The sequence below is a fragment of the Hyperoodon ampullatus genome (assembly GCF_949752795.1).
Source record: "Hyperoodon ampullatus genome assembly, chromosome: 9".
NCBI lineage: Eukaryota > Metazoa > Chordata > Mammalia > Artiodactyla > Ziphiidae > Hyperoodon > Hyperoodon ampullatus.
This window is the reverse complement of record NC_136922.1, coordinates 9,081,447-9,103,391: the sequence shown is the minus strand read 5'-3', so window position 1 is coordinate 9,103,391 and position 21,945 is coordinate 9,081,447. Positions and strand designations below refer to the sequence as shown.

The following is a 21,945-nucleotide window of genomic DNA, read 5'->3' as shown; positions in this document are numbered from 1 at the left end:
ACAGGAACACAAACCCACGCATCAGCACACAGACTACCTAAAGTCATACTAAGCTCAAAGATCCTCAAAACACACCAACTGACATGGCCCTGCTCATTCGAGTGAAAAGACTTAGCTCCATACACCAGAACGCAGGCACCAGTCCCTCCCATCAGGAAGCCTACACAACAAACTGGACCAACGTCACAACCGGGGGCAGAGAACAAAAACAAGAGTAACTACGACCCTGCAGCCTTGGGAAAGGAGACCTCAAATACGCTAAATTAGACATAATGAGAAGACAGAGAAATATCTTGCAGGCAAAGGAGCAAGATAAAAACCCAAAAGACCAAATAAATGAAGAGGAAATGGGCAAAATACCTGAAAAAGAATTCAGAGTAATGACAGTAAAGATGATTCAAAATATCAGAAATAAAATGGAGAAAATACAAGAAACATTTAACAAGCATCTAGAAGAACTAATGAGCAAACAAACAGTAACAAACAACACAATAACTGAAATTAAACTTACTCTAGAAGAAATCAACAGCAGAATAACTGAGGCAGAAGAACAGATACCTGAGCAGGAAGATAGAATGATGAAAATAGCTGGTGGAGCAGAAAAAAGAATGAAAACAATGGAGGACAGTCTCAGAGACCTCTGGGACAAAATTAAGTGCACCAACATTCGAATTATTCACGTCCTAGAAGAAGAAAATAGAAAGTGTCTGAGAAAATATTTGAAGAGTTTATAGTCGAAAATGTATCCAACATGGGAAAGGAAATACTCAATCAAGTCCAGGAAGTTCAGAGAGTCCCATTCAGGAAAAACCCAAGGAGAAACATGCAAAAAAACACATATGAATCAAACTAACAAAAATTAAACACAAAGAAAAAGTATTAAAATCAGCAAGGGAAAAGCAACAAATAACATACAAGGGAATCCCCATAAGGTTAACAGCTGATCTTTCAGCAGAAACCCTGCAAGCCAGAAGGGAGTGGCAGGATATATTTAAAGTGATGAAAGGGAAACACCTTCAAGCAAGATTACTCTACCCAGCAAGAATCTCATTCAGATTCGATGGAGAAATCAAAAGCTTTACAGACATGCAAAATTTAAGAGAATTCAGCACCACCAAACCAGCTTTACAAGAATTGCTAAAGGAACTTCTCTAGGCAGGAAACACAGAGAAGGAAAAGACTTACAAAAACAAACACAAAACAATGAAGAAAATGTTAATAGGAACATACATATCAATAATTACCTTAAATGTGAATGGATTAAATTCTCCAACCAAAAACACAAACTGGCTGAATGAATACAAAAACAAGACCCATATATATGCTGTCCACAAGAGACCCACTTCAGACCTAGGGACACATGCAGAATGAAAGTGGGGCGATTGAAAAAGATATTCCTTGCAAATGGAAATCAAAAGAAAGCTGAAGTAGCAATTCTCATATCAGAAAAAATAGACTTTATAATAAAGACTATTACAAGAGACAAAGAAGGACACTACATAATGATCAAGGCATCGATCCAAGAAGAAGATATAACAATTGTAAATATTTATGCCCCCAACACAGGAGCACCTCAGTACGTAAGGCAAATGTTAACAGCCATAAAAAGGGAAATCGACAGTAACACAATCATAGTAGGGGACTTTTAACCTCACTTTCACCAAAGGACAGATCAACCAAAGTGAAAATAAATAAGGAAACACAAGCTTTAAATGATACACTAAACAAGATGGACTTAATTGATATTTATGGGACATTCCATTCAAAAACAACAGAATACACTTTCTTCTCAAGTGCACACGGAATATTCTCCAGGAGAGATCACATCTTGGGGTCACAAATCAAGCCTTGGTAATGTTAAGAAAATTGAAATCACATCAAGTATCTTTTCTGACCACTATGCTATGAGACTAGTATCAATTACAGGAAAAAAACACTAAAAAATACAAACACATGGAGGCTAAACAATGCACTACTAAACAACTAAGAGATCACTGTAGAAATCAAAGAGGAAATCTAAAAATACCTAGAAACAAATGACAATGAAAACACAATGACCCAAAACCAATGGGATGCAGCAAAAGCAGTTCTAAGAGGGAAGTTTATAACAGTACAATCCTACCTCACGAAACGAGAAAAATCTCAAATCAACAACCTAACATTACACCTAAGGCAATTAAAGAAAGAAGAAGAAGAACAACAACAACAAAAAACCCCAAAGTTAGCAGAAGGAAAGTAATCATAAATATCAGATCAAAAATAAATGAAAAAGAAGTGAAGGAAACAATAGCAAACATCAATAAAACTAAAAGCTGGTTCTTTGAGAAGATAAAAAAATTGATAAACCATTAGCCAGACTCATCAGGAAATAAGGGAGAAGACTCACATCAACAGAATAAGAAATGAAAAATGAGAAGTAACAAGTGACACTGCAGAAATACAAAGGATCATAAGAGACTACTACAAGCAACTATATGCCAATAAAATGGACTACCAGGAAGAAATGGAAAAATTCTTAGAAAAGTACAACCTTCCAAGACTGAACAAGGATGAAACAGAAAATATGAACTGAGCAATCACAAACACTGAAATTGAAACTGTGATTAAAATCTTCCAACAAACAAAAGCCCAAGGCCAGACGGCTTCACAGGTGAAGTCTATCAAACATTTAGAGAAGAGCTAACACCCATCCTTCTAAAATACTTCCAAAATATAGCGGAGAGAGGAACACTCCCAAACTCATTCTATGAGGGCACCATCACCCTAATACTAAACAGACAAAGATGTCTCAAAGAAGAAAATTACAGGCCAATATCACTGATGAAGATAGATGTAAAAATCCTCAACAAAATACTAGCAAACAGAATCCAACAGCACATTAAAATGATCAGACACCATGATAAAGTGGGGTTTATCCCAGGAATGCAAGGATTCTTCAATATACAGAAATCAATCAATATGATACACCATATTAACAAACTGAAGGATAAAAATTGTATGATAATCTCAAAAGATGGACAAAAAGCTTTTGACAAAATTCAACACCCATTAATCATAAAAACTCTCCAGAAAGTGGGCAGAGAGAAGCTACCTCAATATAATAAAAGCCATATAGAACAAACCCACAGCCAACATCATCCTCAATGGTGAAAAACTGAATCCATTTCCTCTAAGATCAGGAACAAGACAAGAGTGCCCACTCTCACCACTATTATTCAACATAGTTTTGGAAGTTTTAGACATGGAAATCAGAAAAGAAAAAGAAATAAAAGGAATCAAAATTGTAAATGAAGCAGTAAAACTGTCACTGTAGATGATATAATACTACTTTGAAAATCCTAAAGATGCCACCAGAAAACTACTAGAGTTAATCAATGAATTTGATAAAGTAGCAAGGTACAAAATTAATGCACAGAAATCTCTTGCATTCCTATATAGTAACAACAAAAAATCAGAAAGAGAAATTAAGGAAACACTCCCATTTACTATTGCAACAAAAAGAATAAAATACCTAGGACTAAACCTACCTAAGGAGGTTTATTATTAAACGTACCTAAGGAGACAAAAGACCTGTATGCAGAAAACTATAATACACTGATGAAAGAAATCAAAGACGATACAAACAGATAGAGAGATATACTATGTTCCTGGATTGGAAGAATCAACATTGTGAAAATGACTATACTACCCAAAGCAATCTACAGATTCAATGCAATCCCTATCAAACTACCAATGGCATTTTTCACAGAACTAGAACAAAATATTTCACATTTGTATGGAAACACAGAAGACCCCCAGAAAAGCCAAAGCACTCCTGAGAAAGAAAAACGGAGCTGGAAGAATCAGGCTTCCTGTCTTCGGACTATACTACAAAGCTATAGTGAGCAAAACAGTATGGTACTGGCACAAAAACAGAAATATAGAGCAATGGAACAGGATAGAAAGCCCAAACATAAACTCACGCAATATGGTCACCTTCTCTTTGATAAAGGAGGCAAGAATATAGAATGGAGAAAAGACAGCCCCTTCAATAATTGGTGATGGGAAAACTGGACAGCTACATGTAAAAGAATGAAATTAGAACACTTCCACACACCATACACAAACATAAGCTCAAAATGGAATAAAGACCTAAATGTAAGGCCAGACACTATAAAACTCTTCGAGGAAAACACAGGCAGAACACTCTATGATGTAAATTACAGCAAGATCCTTTTTGAACACCTCCTAGATTAATGGAAATAAAATAAAAAATAAACAGATGGGACCTAATGAAACTTAAAACCTTTGCACAGCAAAGCAACCCATAAATAAGACAAAAAGACAACCCTCAGAATGGGAGAAAATATTTGCAAACAAAGCAACTGACAAAGGATTAATCTCCAAAATATACAAGCAACTCATGCAACTCAATATTAAAAAAAAAACAAAGAACACAATCCAAAAATGGGCAGAAGACCTAAATCGACATTTCTCCAAAGAAGACATACAGATTGCCAACAAACACATGAAAAGATGCTCAACATCACTAATCATTAGAGAAATGCAAATCAAAACCACAGTGAGGTATCACCTCACACCAGTCAGAATGGCCATCATCAAAAAATCTACTAACAGTAAATGCTGGAGAGGGTGTGGAGAAAAGGGAACCCTCCTCCACTGTTGCTGGGAATGTAAACTGATACAGCCACTATGGAGAACAGTATGGAAGTTCCTTAAAATACTAAAAATAGAACTACCATATGACCCCACAATCCCACTACTGGGCATATACCCTGAGAAAATCATAATTCCAAAACAGACATGTACCACAGTGTTCACTGTAGCACTATTTACAATAGCCAGGACATGGAAGCAACCTATGTGTCCATCAACAGATGAGTGGATAAAGAAGATGTGGCACATATATACAATGGAATATTACTCATTCATAAAAAGAAACGAAATTCAGTCATTTGCAGTTAGGTAGATGGACCTAGTGTCTGTCATACAGAGTGAAGTAAGTCAGAAGGGGAAAAACAAATACCGTATGCTAACACATATATATGTAATCTAAAAAAAAAAAAAATGGTTCTGACGTACCTAGGGGCAGGGCAGGAATAAAGAAGCAGACATAGAGAATTGACTTGAGGACACGGGGTGGGGGAAGGGTAAGCTGGGACAAAGCGAAAGAGTAGCACTGACATATATACACTACCAAATGTAAAATAGATAGCTAGTGGGAGGCAGCTGCATTGCACAGGGAGATTAGCTCGGTGCTGTGTGACCACCTAGAGGGGTGGGATAGGGAGGGTGGGAGGCAGATGCAAGAGGAAGTGGATATGGGGATGTATGTATTTGTACAGCTGACTCACTTTGTTATACAGCAGACACTAACACAGCATTGTAAAGCAATTATAATCCAATAAAGATGTTAAAAAAAAAAGAGACATGTACCACAATGTTCACTGCAGCACTATTTAAAATAGCCAGGACATGGAAGCATCCTAAATGTCCATTGACAGATGAATGGATAAAGAAAATGTGGCACATGTATAGAATGGCATATTACTCAGCCCTAAAAAGGAATGAAATTCAGTTAGTTGTAATGAAGTGGATGAACACAGAGTCTGTCATACAGAGTGAAGTAAGTCAGAAAGAGAAAAAACAAATACTGTATATTAACGCATATATATGGAATGTAAAAAAATGGTACTGATGAACCTAGTGGCAGGGCAGGAATAAAGATGCAGACGTAGAGAATGGATTTGAGGACACAGGGCAGGAAGGGGAAGCTGGAATGAAGTGAGAGAGTAGCACTGACATATGTTCACTACCAAATGTAAAATGGATGGCTACTGCATAGCACAGGGAGATCAGCTTGATGCCTTTTGACGACCTAGAGGGGTACGATAGGGAGGGTGGGAGGGAGGCTCAAGAGGGATGGGATATGGGGATATATGTATACATATAACTGATTCACTGTGTTGTACAGCTGAAACTAACATTGTAAAATGATTATACTGTAATAAAGATGTAAAAGAAAATATTAATGCATACATGATTAGATGACCCTTTCTATCCCTATTCTGTATTACATCTTACTGATATCTGTGTTCATTAACAGTTATCAACACACTTCACTTGACCAGGCAATATTCCATTCCTTTCTTCTTTTATATTAATGATACATTATACTACACATGGCTTCCCAGCCCATAGATTTCCATGTAATAAATATATCGTCTTGATGTACAGGTACACTTCTCTGCCCATTTTACTTCTTTCAGACAAACTGAATTCTTATCAATCACCTGCACAGACCCAACGGGCTTTCCTTTGGAGTCTTATATAGCTTGACTTCTAAACCACATTTAGGTCATAAAATAAGCTGCATTCTTGCCCTGTATTTTTCTACAGTTCCATATTAATCAGGTTGGTGTCTCATATTATAAAGTCTATACCTATGAAACTACTCTATTGAGAATATTTGTTTTGTTTATTTGTTTTATATGCATACTTTTGGATCCTTGTAGCCTTCCAAGCTTCAGTATCTCTTCCTCAAAACACCTGATTTTAAAAGTTTAAAATACTTTTACAATTATAATTTCACTCCACTTTTCAGCAGTTCATTGCTGCTATTAGGAATATACCAATATTTCCAAGTTCCCCATAATTGCCACACCTATTTGATGTTCAGGAGGCACCACTTAATAAAAAATCATTTTGAGTAAGCTTAGTTACACTGTGGGACTTTCAAGGGGAGTCTTAAGAACTTGGTGTCAGAATGTAACTCACTCACTGAGCCTTTCCAAATCACAAAAACTGAATCTGTGATAGGAATTCTGTTTTCTTAACTTTATGGAAATTAAGAAAAGTCCTTTTATTCTTACAAATGGGAGTGTCTTTTCTCCTTTTTGAAAAACTAAAGCTGCAAGTAGAATTTAGGACCATTGAAATGTTTTCCATTTTAAATATAAATCTTTTTAAACAAGGGAAAGTGCACTAGGGAATCATGCAATATATGCACAGATTATTAAATATGTATATTATTTCCCTGAGTTAATAAACAAGAGTCTTAAAACACGATACTCAAATCCATTTAAATTATTGATGTAGGCATAAAGGTGATTTTATTGGATGTTTAATTAATTTCATAACCAGAGTCATTTTCAAAACATTTTCACATTATATAAAAATACAAAAGACGGGCTTCCCTGGTGGCGCAGTGGTTGAGAGTCCGCCTGCCGATGCAGGGGACACGGGTTCGTGCCCCGATCCGGGAAGATCCCACATGCCGCGGAGCGGCTGGGCCCATGAGCCATGGCCACTGAGCCTGCGTGTCTGGAGCCCGTGCTCTGCAACGGGAGAGGCCACAGCAGTGGGAGGCCCGCGTACAGCAAAAAAAAAAAAAAAAAAAAAAAATACAAAAAAATACAAAAAACAATAAAGTTAAAATATACCAACATCAATTAATTTAAAATAATAATAACACTTTCAGCTCAAGCAGAAGAAAATAATTGGCTTAAAAAAAACAGCAGGGGCTTCCCTGGTGGCGCAGTTGTTGAGAATCTGCCTGCCAATGCAGGGGACACGGGTTTGAGCCCTGGTCTGAGAAGATCCCATATGCCGCGGAGCAACTGGGCCCGTGCACCACGACTACTGAGCCTGCGCGTCTGGAGCCTGTGTTCCGCAACCAGAGGGGCCGCGATAGTGAGAGGCCCGCGCACCGCGATGAAGAGCAGCCCCCGCTCGCCGCAACTAGAGAAAGCCCTCGCACAGAAACGGAGACCCAATGCAGCCAAAAATAAATTAAATTAATTAATTAATTTAAAAAAAAAACAGCAAGTCAATATGATCATCTAAGAATTTTTTTAAAGTAATCAACTATTTTTTTTAATTTTATGATAATATACTATGAGTAAACAATGAAATAGATTCGCTATCCAATTACTCATCTATCATCCATTTCATCCATACATAATCTAGTAAACACTTTCAAGAGTCAGCTATGACACTGGACAGAAGAAAGGACTTGAAGTTAGGAGACCTGAACTCACATTCTGGTTCTGCCACTTACTTCTTATGTACCTTTAGTGCTTCATTTCCTTATCCGTAAAACAGAGCTAATATTAGCAACCTCAGTGGAGTGTGAATATTGCATAAGAAAATGTATATCTAAGTGTCTAACACAATACTTATATACTGATAAATGTCATTGGACATGGTTAAGAATCACATAATAGAAACATGGTGATTTCAGTTCCCAACAGGATGAAAAATCTCATTTTGAATTTTAATTATGTTAAATTTAGAACTTATTCATATATCGTCTCTCAGAATTTCTTACATAGAATAATGCTTTCAAATGCAATTTTTATTGTTGTCAAATGTTTCACTAATTGACATCATAGTTGGCATTATGTACTTCTTTTGTAATCTCCTTGAGCATTTAACTCATTGTTATGGTATACCGAGGTGTTCAATAAATTCTGTAAGATATCTAGGAAAATATATAAAAATCAAAATAAAATGGAAAAATAAAAGATTAGGGTTTGAAATGAATTGTCATGAAAATTTAAAAAGAGGAGAATTTTAAAGTCTTTCTTGAAACTTATATGTCTTTAGCTAGTTTCTTAATGGGAAAATCATAGTACCTCTGTTGCCTGAATGAGAAAAACAACTGCAGGTATTGGGGTGTAATTTAAAGGAGAATCAGAAACAAGAAAAATTAAAAGAAAGAGTATAAAATTATAATAATTTTACAGGATAGTTTTTCTCCCCTGACTTTCTGATCCACAAGAATTTTTGAGACATTTCTTTAACTTAATTACCTAATCACAAAAAACAAAATGAAAACATTGTTCTCAAAATGAAAGCTACTCTCTAAAATTAGCTATCTGAATCTTTGGCCAGTTTTGAGCTCCATTTATCTATCTCAGCCCGGGATTGAAGATTTCTAAGAAAAGTACTCCACAAATAAGGAAGTTTAGACTGAGTTAATTTAAAATTTGAGACATCTCCTGATGTCACAGCTCTTTACATTCCATTCTACAAGGTATGGCTCTTACACAACAATGTGTTGCATGGACAGGAATTTGTTGGTAGATCACATAGCAGAAAATTTAATGGTTTTGTTGGAAATAAATCTCAGGATGGCTCCAAAGACTGAAAGGAGTGGAGTAGGAATACATGATCTTCAATTCTCAGTTCACAGTATGAACTACAACATGTGACCTGGGTAGGGAGACCTCAGGGGTGAGCCAATAAAGGGTATGGTAAATGTTCCCACCAATTAATTTTTCCCCACCACTTTTAGTCTAGAGACTTGCATCAAAGACTGGAAAATTTCCTTCCCCTGACTTCAGTTCTTCAGATGCACTGTTTTTAGGTTTTGTCCCAGCATAAGAGTAGCATGATAAAACAGAGAGTTACTGTTGCTGACTCTGTGTCATGATAAACACTGAGGTCTAACTATGTTAGACCAAGGTGAGTATATTCACCTGTGTGCCCAGGTACAGCTAAACTGATAAATATTGAGATAGTTCCATACCAGGTGATAATAGATACTGCTCCAAGCCATCTCAGTCCCTCTCTTGACCTCTCCACAATTCAGTCACCACAAAGTAACATCTGGTACTGCAGGAGGCCTTGGTTGTGCACTTGTGTCAGTCATTAAACAATGTGAATATTCCTCTGAGTCAAACTGTCAAGTGACTCTCTATTAAAGCACACGTGTGTAAGCCCAGGAAGTAGGATTTCTCTTTTAAGGGACTATGATATCCTTTTGGAAACAGTATTATTGCATTACAATCTCTGCCTCCATCCATGTTACTCTTGAAATTTCAGAGAGCTTAGTTGAAAATCTTTGTCAGAGAACTTAGTTGAAAATCTTCGACATAGGAGATTTTAAAATGCCAACCACATGATGCTTCCTATCAAAGACCTGTAACTGGGAAACTGTAATGATGACACAGTTTGGCCTCAAGAGTGATTAAATTCTAGCACCCTATCCATCTTTATCAGATTGTTCTTGAAAGTACAATTCAATTATACATGTACAACATGTATAATTACAATTAAGTTTCAGGGGCTGTTTTAATAACATTCAAATGTGGTCAGAAATAAGTGGTTTTAAAATAGTAAGAAAAAGTCTATTTTAACATTCACGTTGAAATTTCTCAAGCATAAGTGATTTGTTTCTTTGTTTACATTACTGATCTATGAACTGATGAATCATCTTTGCAAAAGAACAACATAAATATAAATGTACATTGTGAAGGTCATTTTCAATTTTGGGGAAGTTCCCCTCTAAAGCATGCACATTATTCTGAAGATCTTACAAAATTAACAACATGAATCACTCTCTTAACCAAATGGAAAGAGCTACAATGATTTTAGCAGAGTTTACTTTTATCAGAGCAGAGTTTTTAGGATGTGCTTTCAAACTGCATTTCAATTCTTTGCACCGTGCTTGAGTGAATATCAGTAACCATGGTTTATGCACAGAAAAGAAAAGAAATTCCTGCTGTGGTATCACTGATAGTTTGGATAAAGCTAGAGAATTCTCAAGGTCAAGAAGAAAAAAATTTGGAAAATGTACAGTATAAACATTGAAGCAATGAAAGAAATTATAAAGGGAAGGCAGAAATATGTGATAATATAAAATTGCAAAAACTTTGGTACAACAAACAAAAAACTTAATGTAAGAAAAAGAGTAAAAAATATAGAAAATAGATAAAAGAAAACCCAAAATATATACTTAGGTAACTGTATTATCTTAAGGATACTACTACATCCTTAATGGACAAAAGATGAGTAAATCTATTTGACAAATTTCAAAACCCAGAATTATATAATATATAAATATATTTCAAATGAAAATTGCACAAAATGCTAATTTAAAATAAGGTAACATTTTTTCAGTTATTAAGTTACAAACAAAGAAAAAAATTAACTGAAATCTACTGAGGATTTTGGTAACTAGGAACATTATTCTCTATTTATTTTCCCTAGTACTTAAAACCTTTATGAGACAAATACCCAAAATCCACTTAGTTCACTGAGTCTTCAAATTTACAAAATTTTCAAGTGATGTTTATATCTTGAAAGATGTGTGAAATTCATTGTGAATTCTATAGAAGTGCAAAAACAAATTGGGGCATATGAGTCTCTGCTGCATTGGCCCTGCAGGGGGCCAAGTAGCAAGTTTAATATTTTGAGCACACTCCTATACATGTCCAGGGTTTCACTTCAGATGAAGATAAAGAAGATCGCAAAGAGGAGCTACAGTGTAAGTCAACAGTACAGAAAGAGATGCACCCAGATTTGAATGAAGTAATCTGAGGAGTTGCTTCAAATTTGAGATCAAGATAATCTGTCTTTCTTGATACAATTAAAGGGATGACTTGAATCTGTAAACCTTGAGCTATGTTTAACATGGGTACCTATTACATCACCTCTCAAAAAAGCACAACAGTGAAAATCTGCTTGGCAGAAGTGCTCTCTGTTCTCCAAACTGAACACAATATCCACAGAGAAAACTATGTCGGACAATGCTCATTCTCAAAGTATATTCTAATCTCTGGCTAAGGATGGAATACAGGACTCAGTCCTGCCTACCTGCCACAGGGGTAACTGAATCCTTAATTGTGGTGTGGTGTCTGCCTACTAGTCAGACATCCCGGATATGCTCTCTTCAGCATCACTACCATGCTTAGCTATATTCAAGAGAGTGAAGCTAGTGACCAGGAACATCTTTCTACCTATTTTTAGGACAACTGATGACTGAGCTGCAATGACCAGGAAACTTCCCTTTGTGATAGTGTCTACCAGTAGGTTTGACATGTGGTAAATGTTCTCCAATGTTAGTCATTTTACAATAGAATAAAAGACCCTTTCGGATCCATAATGATTAATTATTCCCCTTGGCAAACTACTGCTGGAGTATCGGAATGTTTCATTTTAGTAAGAATAAGGCTGTGGATCTGACCAGCCAGATCAACAGTAGAGATTCTGACCTATGTTCAAAGAACTTTTTAAATAAGGGTCTTTAAGCGGGGGACTATAAACCAAGAGGGTCTCTTTGGATGAGCTTCAGGGGCCCCATGCAGTTATAGGCAAAATGTCACATGTGCATTTCCTGGAGAAAGGTCCTATCACTTTAATCAGACTCTCACAAGTGTTTGGGAACCCCAAAATATATTGTATACCATGTTACACTCTGTAATAGATTTTTGCTCCCTTGAGATTAAAGAGGATGGAGTTCTTCTGCAAACCAAATTAAGTGAAAGGAGAGCCCTGAAGTTGCTCCTTGAGAGATAGGACTTCTCCATCAATCCATGGAGGTACACCTACTTCTTGGTAAGGGAGAGTACATCCTTTACTTTTCAGAAGCATTCTAAGTCAAGCAAAAGACACTCTAATTCAACAACCAAAAAAGTGTGTATGGGCTATCAAAAGTCTATTTGTACTACTTATTATTTTCTTTAGGTTTATAGCCTTCAACTTATCCATGATTCCATGCAGTATACTAAATTTTCTCAAAAGTAAGTAAAGAGAAGTGCAGTAATGTTTTATGGTTATGTTTTGGCATACATTATCTTGAGTATCTTTTCAAGAGAAATATTATGTTTACCTCATTATTTTGTTTAAAGGATTACTCAATTTTTTTTTTTTTTTTTTTTTTTTGTACACGGGCCTCTCACTGTTGTGGCCTCTCCCGTTGCAGAGCACAGGCTCCGGACGCGCAGGCCCAGCTGCCATGGCTCACGGGCCCAGCCGCTCCACGGCATGTGGGATCTTCCTGGACCGGGGCACGAACCCACGTCCCCTGAATTGGCAGGCAGACTCCTAACCACTGCGCCACCAGGGAAGCCCCAGATTACTCAATTTTTAATGCACAATTCTTAAAAATCAGTGTTGTCATTACAAATTGTTCAACATTTCTAATTTTAGCTATTTAGAAATTGTGTGTGAGTTTTAAAACAATCTTTTTTATTGTTTTATTGTAAAGATGGTTTATTGCCATCTTTACACTGTTAAGTCATATAACAATACCAAGTTAGAATTCTATTGCTTGATTTTTCAACTTTATACAATATCCTTTGACTCCACACTATTACAGACGAGGTATTCAGTGAATACTGTACCTGTGGTATTCTACATATGGTAGTGGCATGTTTAGTTTTGTAAGAAAGTGCCAAAATACTGTCTCCCTTACTCTCCCAATTTTTATTTGTATATTTCTAAATTGTCAAGGCATATTCAGTTTATGTTCTGATTTGTCATCTGATCCACATATTTGGTTAATCTTATTTCCGTTAATCATATACAGTGCTTATCACTAGTCATTTTGCTAAATTTTTCTCTATTATCCCTTGATTGGCTGAAGCTCAGCCTCTGGCAGGTGAACAGTATTTCTAGAGTTGTGCCATATTTAATATTGTTTGTATACTTAATAAAAATCTTGGGTGGACATGAAATCCTTGATTTATACTTTTTTTCCTCAAGTATCCCAGAGGTTTTGGTCCACTGACTTCTAGTGTTCAGTGTCACAGAGAAATCTAAGGACAGTCTGACTTTTTCCCTCTTGTAAGTATTGTGATCATTCTACATGGCTATTTGAAAACTTTATCATTAAAGGCTAATAAATTTACTATGATATGTCTTGAGGACATATGTCTTGGGTACATATCAGAAGAATATGTCTCAGTGTTAACTGATTTGGGTCAATTTTCACTGGTACATGATATGTCCTTTCAACAAATAGGATCAGGTATTCTATTCTTTTTACAACTTTTTCCTCAAGATATGTTTTCAAATATTTATCCTGTTCCATTGTTTTTGGTGTTCTCCTTGAGGGACTCCAATTATGCATATATAGGGTCTTCTCTGCCTGGTTTATATATCTATCACTTTCTCCTTAGTCTTTATCAACCTTCCATTTTTATTTTACTTTTTTGCATCTCCTCACTTATATCCTCAGTACCCTTGCTGTGTTTTCTCCAATGTCTATTCTCGTGACCGCTCCTTTCAATTCTTTTATATTTCTGTGATGATTTTGATTTGTTCTTCTATTTTACTAAAATCTGCCAATTAACACTCCATTTCCTCCCACTGCTTTGTTTTCTCTTTCTTAAGTTCTTGTATTTATTATTCATGGTCTTTGTTCACAGAAGAACTTTCTTTTTTAAAAAAATTAAAGATAATTTTTAGAGAATTTTTAGTTTTACAATAATATCGAAAGGAAGGTACAGGAATTTCCATATACCCCCAGCTCCCACACATGCATAGGCTCTTCCATTATCAACATCACTCACCAGACTCACACATTTTTTAGCAGGGATGAATCTACATTGACACATCATAATCACTCAAAGTTCATAGTTCACCTCAGAGTTCACTCTTAGTGTTGTACTTTACATGTGTTTGGACAAAGGTGCAATGACATGTATCTATCATTATAATTTTTTGTGTGTGTGTGTGGTACTTGGGCCTCTCACTGTTGTGGCCTCTCCTGTTGCGGAGCAGAGGCTCCGGATGCGCAGGCTCAGCGGCCATGGCTCACGGGCCCAGCGCTCCAGGGCATGTGGGATCTTCCCAGACAGGGGCATGAGCCCGTGTCCCCTGCATCGGCAGGCGAACTCTCAACTGCTGCGCCACCAGGGAAGCCCTCATTATAATATTTTACAGTATTTTCATTGCCTTAAAAATCCTCTTGGGCTTCCCTGGTGGCGCAGCAGTTGAGAGTCCACCTGCCAATGCAGGGGACACAAGTTCGTGCCCTGGTCCGGGAAGATCCCACATGCCAAGGAGCAGCTGGGCCCGTGAGCCATGGCCGCTAAGCCTGTGCGTCCGGAGCCTGTGCTCCGCAACAGGAGAGGCCACAACAATGAGAGGCCTGTGTACCGCAAAAAAAAACCAAAAACCCTCTGTGCTCTGCTTATTCATCCCTCCCTCCATTCTAAGCCCTGGCAACCACTGATCTTCTTATAGTCTATAAAGTTTTGCTTTTTCCAGAATGTCATGGAGTTGCAATCATACAGTATGTAGTCTTTTCAGATTGGCTTCACTTAATTATATGCATTTAAGCATTTAAGGTTCCTCCATGTATTTTCATGCTTTTTAGCTCATTTTTTAGCAATGAATAATATTTCATTCTCTGGCTTTACCACACTTTATTTAGCCATTCACTTAGTGAAGGACATGTTGGTTGTTTCCAAGTTTTGGGAATTATGAATAAACCTTCTATAAACATCCATGTGCAAGTTTTATTGCAAACATGTTTTCAACTCCTTTGGCTAAATATGAAGGAGTGGGATTGCTGGATCCAACTGTAAAAGTATGTTTAGTTTTGTGAGAAAAACCAAAAACTGTCTTCCAATGAGGCCGCACCATTTTTCATTCCCAGAGCAGTGGATGAGAATTACTATTTTTCCACATCCCCACCAGCATTTGTGGTAGTGTTCCAGAATTTGACTATTCTAATGGGTATGTAGTGATTTCTCATTGTTATTTTAATTTGTATTTCCTGATGACATATGATGTGGAGCATCTTTTCATATGCTTATTTGCCATCTGTATATCTACTTCAGTGAGATTCTGTTAAGGTCTTTGGCCCATTATTAAACTGGGTTGTTTATTTTCTTACTGTTTTGAGGGTTTTGAGGGTTCTTTGTATATTTGGGGTAAGAATCCTTTACAGATGTATCTTCTTCATATATTTTCTCCCAGCCTGAGGCTTGTCTTCTAATTATCTTGATATTGTATTTCATAGAGGAGTTTTTAATTTTAATAAAGTCTGAATTATCCATTATTTCTTTCCTAGATTGTGCTTTGATGTTGTATCTAAAAAGGCATCATCATACCCAAGGTAATTTAGGTTTTCTCCTGTCTTATCTTCTAGGAGTTTTATAGTTTTGTATTTACATTTAGGTCAGTGATCCATTTTGAGTTAATACTTGTGAAGAGTGTAAGCTCTACACCCAGATTCATTTTTTTGCATACAGATGTCCAGTTGTTCTATCACCATCTGTTGAAGAGATATCTTTCCTACATTGTACTGCCTTTGCTTTTTTGTCAAAGATCAGTTGAAAATATTTATGGAGGTCTATTTCTAGGCTCTCTATTCTGTTCCATTTATCTATTTGTTTATTTATTTATTTTTGCCAATCCCACACTGTCTTGATTACTATAGCTTTATAGTATCTTTTAAAGTTGGGTAATATCAGGCCCTCAACTTTGCTATTCTCCTTCAACACTGTGTTAGAAACCACCATATCAAAATTTTAAATATGTAATAAAATGTCAGGTCGCAACTTTCATATATGTTCTCCATTATTATACTTTATAATAAGTGCTCTTCATCTGTTGACAAATTTGTTGCTCTCTTTTATATTTTTTCCTAGTAATATTTTTGTGGTTTTTTTTTTTTTTTTTTTTTGCTTTTTCCCACACGTGAACATTTATTAAACATTTTGAGTATTATAAACTATTTGCTTCTTTTACTTAGCAATTTTTGGCATTTTTCTGTCAGTACTTCATTCTTTTTAACTGCTGCAGATGCTACATTTTATAGACATATTGGTTAGTTATTTCTTATTAATCAACATTTGGGCTGTTTCCAAGTTTGAAAAAAAAAAGTTGCAACAAATACTCTTGGGTCCATTTCTTTGCTCAGGATTAATTTATAGAAGTGGAAGTTCTGGGTCCAAACCCAGAATATTTTGAATTTTAATTGATATTGCTAACTTACACTCTAAAAAGTTGTACCAATTTATAAGGCAGAAAATGCTATTTTTGGGGAGGGGGTGATAATCTAAATCTTTGCTAATGTGATGGATAAAATGTTTTAATTTTCATTTTTTAATTTTGTGAAGTTTAGTTTCTAACTTACTAATTTTGGTTTCTAGCATATTCTTTCTCAATTTATTACCTCTTTGAATTTTTAATTTTAGCCATCATGCTTGATATTAGATTATTCTTTTTTGTAAAGAGCAGCCAATTCTTGTTTTGTCATTGTAACATCCCATGGGATCTCACTGAAGATCAGAAACAAAGTTTTTTTTAAGGTCTCAGACCATCTCCTTTAACCACCGAAAAGGTAGTCTCATACCTGCCTCTTTACTATCCCTGTGGAACATCCTGGAGTTTTCAATTTATTCACTCCCAGTCTAAGTGAGCAGAATTTTTTCCAGAAGTGTGATATAAGGTACTTCACAGTCCCTCTTTTGATCTAACTTTAATAACTGAATGCTAGCTCTTCTGTTTATAATCCATTTCTGACCTGTGGATCCAACTGCCTAGGCTCCTAGCTCTACAGGCTTTTGTTTCAACACATGCTACCAGGGGACTCTCCCACTTTGGGCTGTCTTGGTAGATATTCTATCCTAGGCAGGTGCTGGTAACCTATTCTTGACCCTTGATGGGCATTCAGACAGTTACAGCAAGAAATGCTTCACAAATGGTATCTGACACAGTCTAGTTAAGATTGATGCGGAATAAAAGTACTTTGTTTAGAAATAATTATACACAGATCTAAAGTCAACAAAAGTCTCTACAAGAAAAAATACATATTTTTTTTTGGGTGGGGGAGAAGGAGGCTTGAAATAGATAAGAAAACATTTTCACATTAATTGTTCTTTTCATATACTTCAAATTTGTATTTAATGCCTTTCTCCTCCTGGACATCAGAAGGAACCCCTGGATATTCTGGGAGGAGTTTATATTTTTCCAAATCAATTTCTGGAAAAATTGTGTCACCTTAAAATTCCTGCATGATCCTTGTCACAAATAGACTAAGATGTTCTGGCTTGTTCCTGGCTTCCTTATAAACAGAACTGCCTCCCACTATCCAAACCATGTCCACTTTATTTGTTAATTCTGGTTGCTCAGAAAGTTTTAAGGCATCATCCAGACTTTTGGCAAGAAAATGCACTCCCTGTGGAGGTTCCTTGAGTTCTCTACTGAGAACCATATTAATTCTGTTTAAAAGGTCAATTCTTCTCTGAAAAGGAGAACCAGGTCTTCCTACCCATAATCACCCAATTCTGTTTACCTTCTACTGAAGAGGTTGTGGTCATTCTTTGGAAATACCTGTATTCATTCCTGAGCGGGGGCCAGGGCAGGTCCCCGTTCTTGCCATTGCCCATGTTCTGGGACACAGCAATGATGCAGTTTAGCGAACGAACCATGACAGTGGCAGAAAACACTTCTGAGCTAGCACATCACACCGACACGGGGATTACCCGCCAGCTTGGTGCGAAATTTTTTTTCCCTAGTAATATTTTTGTACCAATCGTCTGCCAGTTCCTTTTTTATTATTTAGCTATTGAAAGGATTAAATTTTCCTAGACAAGGCTTTGTGTGCCTAATTTCCTATTAAGTGTGTGTATAATGGGGGGAGGAAGAGATGTGTTTGTGTGTGTGTGTGTGTAAATGTCCAGAACTGCTTTCCAAGCATTACAACTCAGTGTCTACATTCATTTACCTTAAATTCTGATCCAAGCCTGAATTCCTGGGATGGTCATTTACCTAAGGTATTTTGTACATTAAGGGAGCTCTTGCATAGCGTCATCCTTGGGAAATCAAAACCTACTGAACCAATATTAACTCAAACCTATTATAAATACTATTTACCAGACATATCCAGTGAACTTGACAATTTGCCTGCATCTGACAACACAGGACTCTAGTGGAAAGACCCTTAAGTCTAGGGTTACATGAAGGTAAATTTGGGTATACAGCACTTACATTTTAAGCACTGAGCCAAGAAATGCCTGAAATAATATAGAGCAAGAGATGAGACATTAATAAATGTCAGTTTCCTTCATTCTGTACATTGACATTGGTAGAAATAATGAAACATGAATGTTAAAAAAAAAAAAAGCCCGTAACTTTTAAGCAAGATGTGAGATCTCTTAAACTGAGTATTTGTTGGACAAGATAATGGAAGAATACAAGTGAAGAAGTATCTAACTCCTACATTGGCCTTCAGAAGCTGGCGTAAGCAGCCCATCATCGACAAAAAGAAAAGGAGGTGAGCATATTCCTGTTTATGGAAATACCCCTACCTTGGAAAGGCGATGAGTCATTAAAATCATCACTCCTGGCTAAGGATACTGTGGTGGCTAGAAGAAGCTAGTTCATGAGGACCAGGATGGGGAACTCCCTTATATGATGGTATGATTAAACCTGGACTGGTTAAGGTCAAAACTTGAATTTATAGCAGGTTATAGTTCTAATGGATTACACTGTTCAGTTGAATTTTCAACAGCTAGAACTGATGTGAACTTCCAAGGGCTGCCTTAACTTCTTCCCCAATATACAGGCAAGGTGCTGGGAACCCTGAATTACCTTGCTGCAGAAGAGAGAACTGGATAACTTCTTACATTCAAACACTTGCTATCTTGGTGCTGGTGACCATAGTTCTGCTCCTCAGGTCCAGCCCCTCTTGCTTCTATTACCTAATTAGTGAAGCCACTCTTTCTGGACATGTCCTCTGCCTTTCTGATACATTCCTACTGCAATAGAGACTGACTCCCAATGGGAACTCCACACAGAGGGCATACCTAAATAAGAGGTTCTCCTCTCTCCTAATCTCACATGGCTTACTCATCTCATAATGACATATTTAAGGAAGTTGCAAGGCAATCTGATGGATACAATAATAAGCCAGAAATTTTAATTCTTCCAACTTCAAAAGTTACATCAGCAGAAAGCAAAGGTCCTGGGCCTTGCTTTCTGTTCTATGCAAGAAAACCCCTCCTGTGTTAAGATGCAGTATTAAGCTCTCAGCACTACTAGAGCCTCCATAAAAGAAATGCTCATTGAAACAAAGTGTATCTATTACAAAATTGTAGATAAAGACATGATTTATTCTGTACCCTAATATCCCTTATAAAAGAAAATAGGGCTTCCCTGGTGGTGCAGTGGTTGAGGGGCCGCCTGCCAATGCAGGGGGCGCGGGTTCATGCCCCGGTCCAGGAAGATCCCACATGCCGCGGAGCGGCTGGGCCCGTGAGCCATGGCCGCTGAGCCTGCGCGTCCGGAACCTGTGCTCCGCAACAGGAGGGGCCGCGACAGTGAGAGGCCCGCGGACCGCAAAAAAAAAAAAAAAAAAAAAAAAAAAAAGATTTTACCTCTCAGTCAATACAAGGGCAGTTTTCTTCCGTAGATTTACCTACGTGCTTTTTTTCTATCACACATTTAAAAGGATAGAGCCCAGGATAGTTTTTTTGGTCTAAGTTTCCAGGGAATCTAGAGTCATATTCAGTGCTCATCTACTTGTGGTAATTAAGTCAACTCAGGTACCAAGTATCACATACTGTTTTGTTAATCTTGGGTTTCTTGTTTGTTTTACTTTCCCTTCAATTTCAAAACTCTAGTCTCTTTACTAAGGATCATGAAGAAACACTTTGAATATTATGATATGATAGGACACTAACAAATCTATTGTTGTACTCCACAGACACTTTGTTCTGGCATCTTGCTTCTAAGAACCCTTAAGAAGGAGGGAGGAGGCATTTTTACTTTTTTATTCTTGATTTTTGCCAGCCTGATATTCCATCTCTAAAAAAATAGCACTGGCCTTCAAACTGCCTAATTATTCTTCTTTTTAATTGTGAAGTTAATGTGTACTGCTAAAATCTGATTAAAGTGAAAAAGTCCACTTCCCCTCATTTCCCCAACCCTGCTCTCTGTGGCTAATGACTGTTAGTAATTCCTTATATATCATCACAGAAATTACCTCCAAATTACCTTTTAATTGTTTTTTATTTTCAATAGGTCACTTCAAGACTATTTTCAATATAGCCAGAATTATAAAATCAAACAAATAATTGAGGATCACTAAACTGTCAGTCAGTATTGACAGAAAAAAAGAACTAAACCAGAAATACAAGGCTCATCAATCTATCAATCTAGGTATCTGTATAAAAGCTTCCAGTGTCTGATTAGCTTTATATAGAGATTTCAATTTGAATGATATAATGTATAAACTATTAAATTATAGAATTTTAGATCTGAGAGTAACTTTAGAACTAAATTGGCATTATTTCCTTGTTTTATAGATGAGGTAACTAAAGCTATGAGGACTAAATGAACTAGTTCAACAGGATGGATCCAAACCCCTTGACTCCCAACTCTATATGAGACAATGTGGAACTCTGTGACCTAGGATTTTAGCAACTAACTGTAGGTGCACAACAAATCAAAGTGAAACAATAAAACAGCCACTGTGTACTTCACTGGTAAGAAAAGGCACAATAAATCCGTCCTAACTGTGTCAATAATGTTTGACAACCTATATTACTCTATGAATAACAAAATAGAATATAGTTGCTCCCAAGATGTTTACAAGCCAGGTGGGGAGGTAAGACATATAAGACATAACTATGTAAAGGAAAAAAAAATACAAACAAAAATTAGTTCAAAAAGACTCACAGACCATGTGTGCTACAGGAATGAGAGGCAGACACCTCATGTGCACAGTGACTGTGTCGTGAAGGATGTGCAACTTCAGCCAGGCTTACAGGATGAGTGAAAGAAAGAGGTTTCAAAAATAGTTATAATAAACAAAGGTGCAGAAATTTTAAAATGTTTTGGTTTGCTCGGAAAATGGTGAGAAGTTGAGTTTGGCTGGAACACTTGATTTGTACGTGTGAAAACTGAGAGGAGTAAAATGACAGGTATGCTTTGGTGGGTGGAAGACTCTAAATGGAATACTTGAGAGCTTGGACTTTACTATACAGTTAGCCACCAAAATTTATTGAGGAGAGGGTAATATAAAAGCGATATTTTTCCCAGGTGACTCAGGGAAAGAGTATGCTAGAGAACTGAGGCTGAGGTAAGGGTTGATGTTAGGGCAGCCAGCGAGGAGATGATTTCCAATGGGAGACCTACAGAAAACATTCCTCTTCTGATAAAAGTTGCCTCTGAACCTTTAATTTCTCTGTTTCACTATAC

The 21,945-nt window shown here is 36.8% G+C and overlaps 1 protein-coding gene and 1 pseudogene across 4 annotated transcripts in view; both read right to left on the bottom strand.

Annotated features, from left to right (window-relative positions):
* Positions 1-21,945, bottom strand: part of MAGI2 (membrane associated guanylate kinase, WW and PDZ domain containing 2) — a gene marked incomplete at both ends in the record, with an annotated part of 1,325,315 nt that overhangs the window by 1,186,979 nt on the left and 116,391 nt on the right. The window lies entirely within an intron of this gene.
* LOC307057641 (dihydrofolate reductase-like) lies at positions 17,612-18,197 on the bottom strand (annotated as a pseudogene). The gene has a single exon. The product of its transcript is annotated as a dihydrofolate reductase-like (transcript).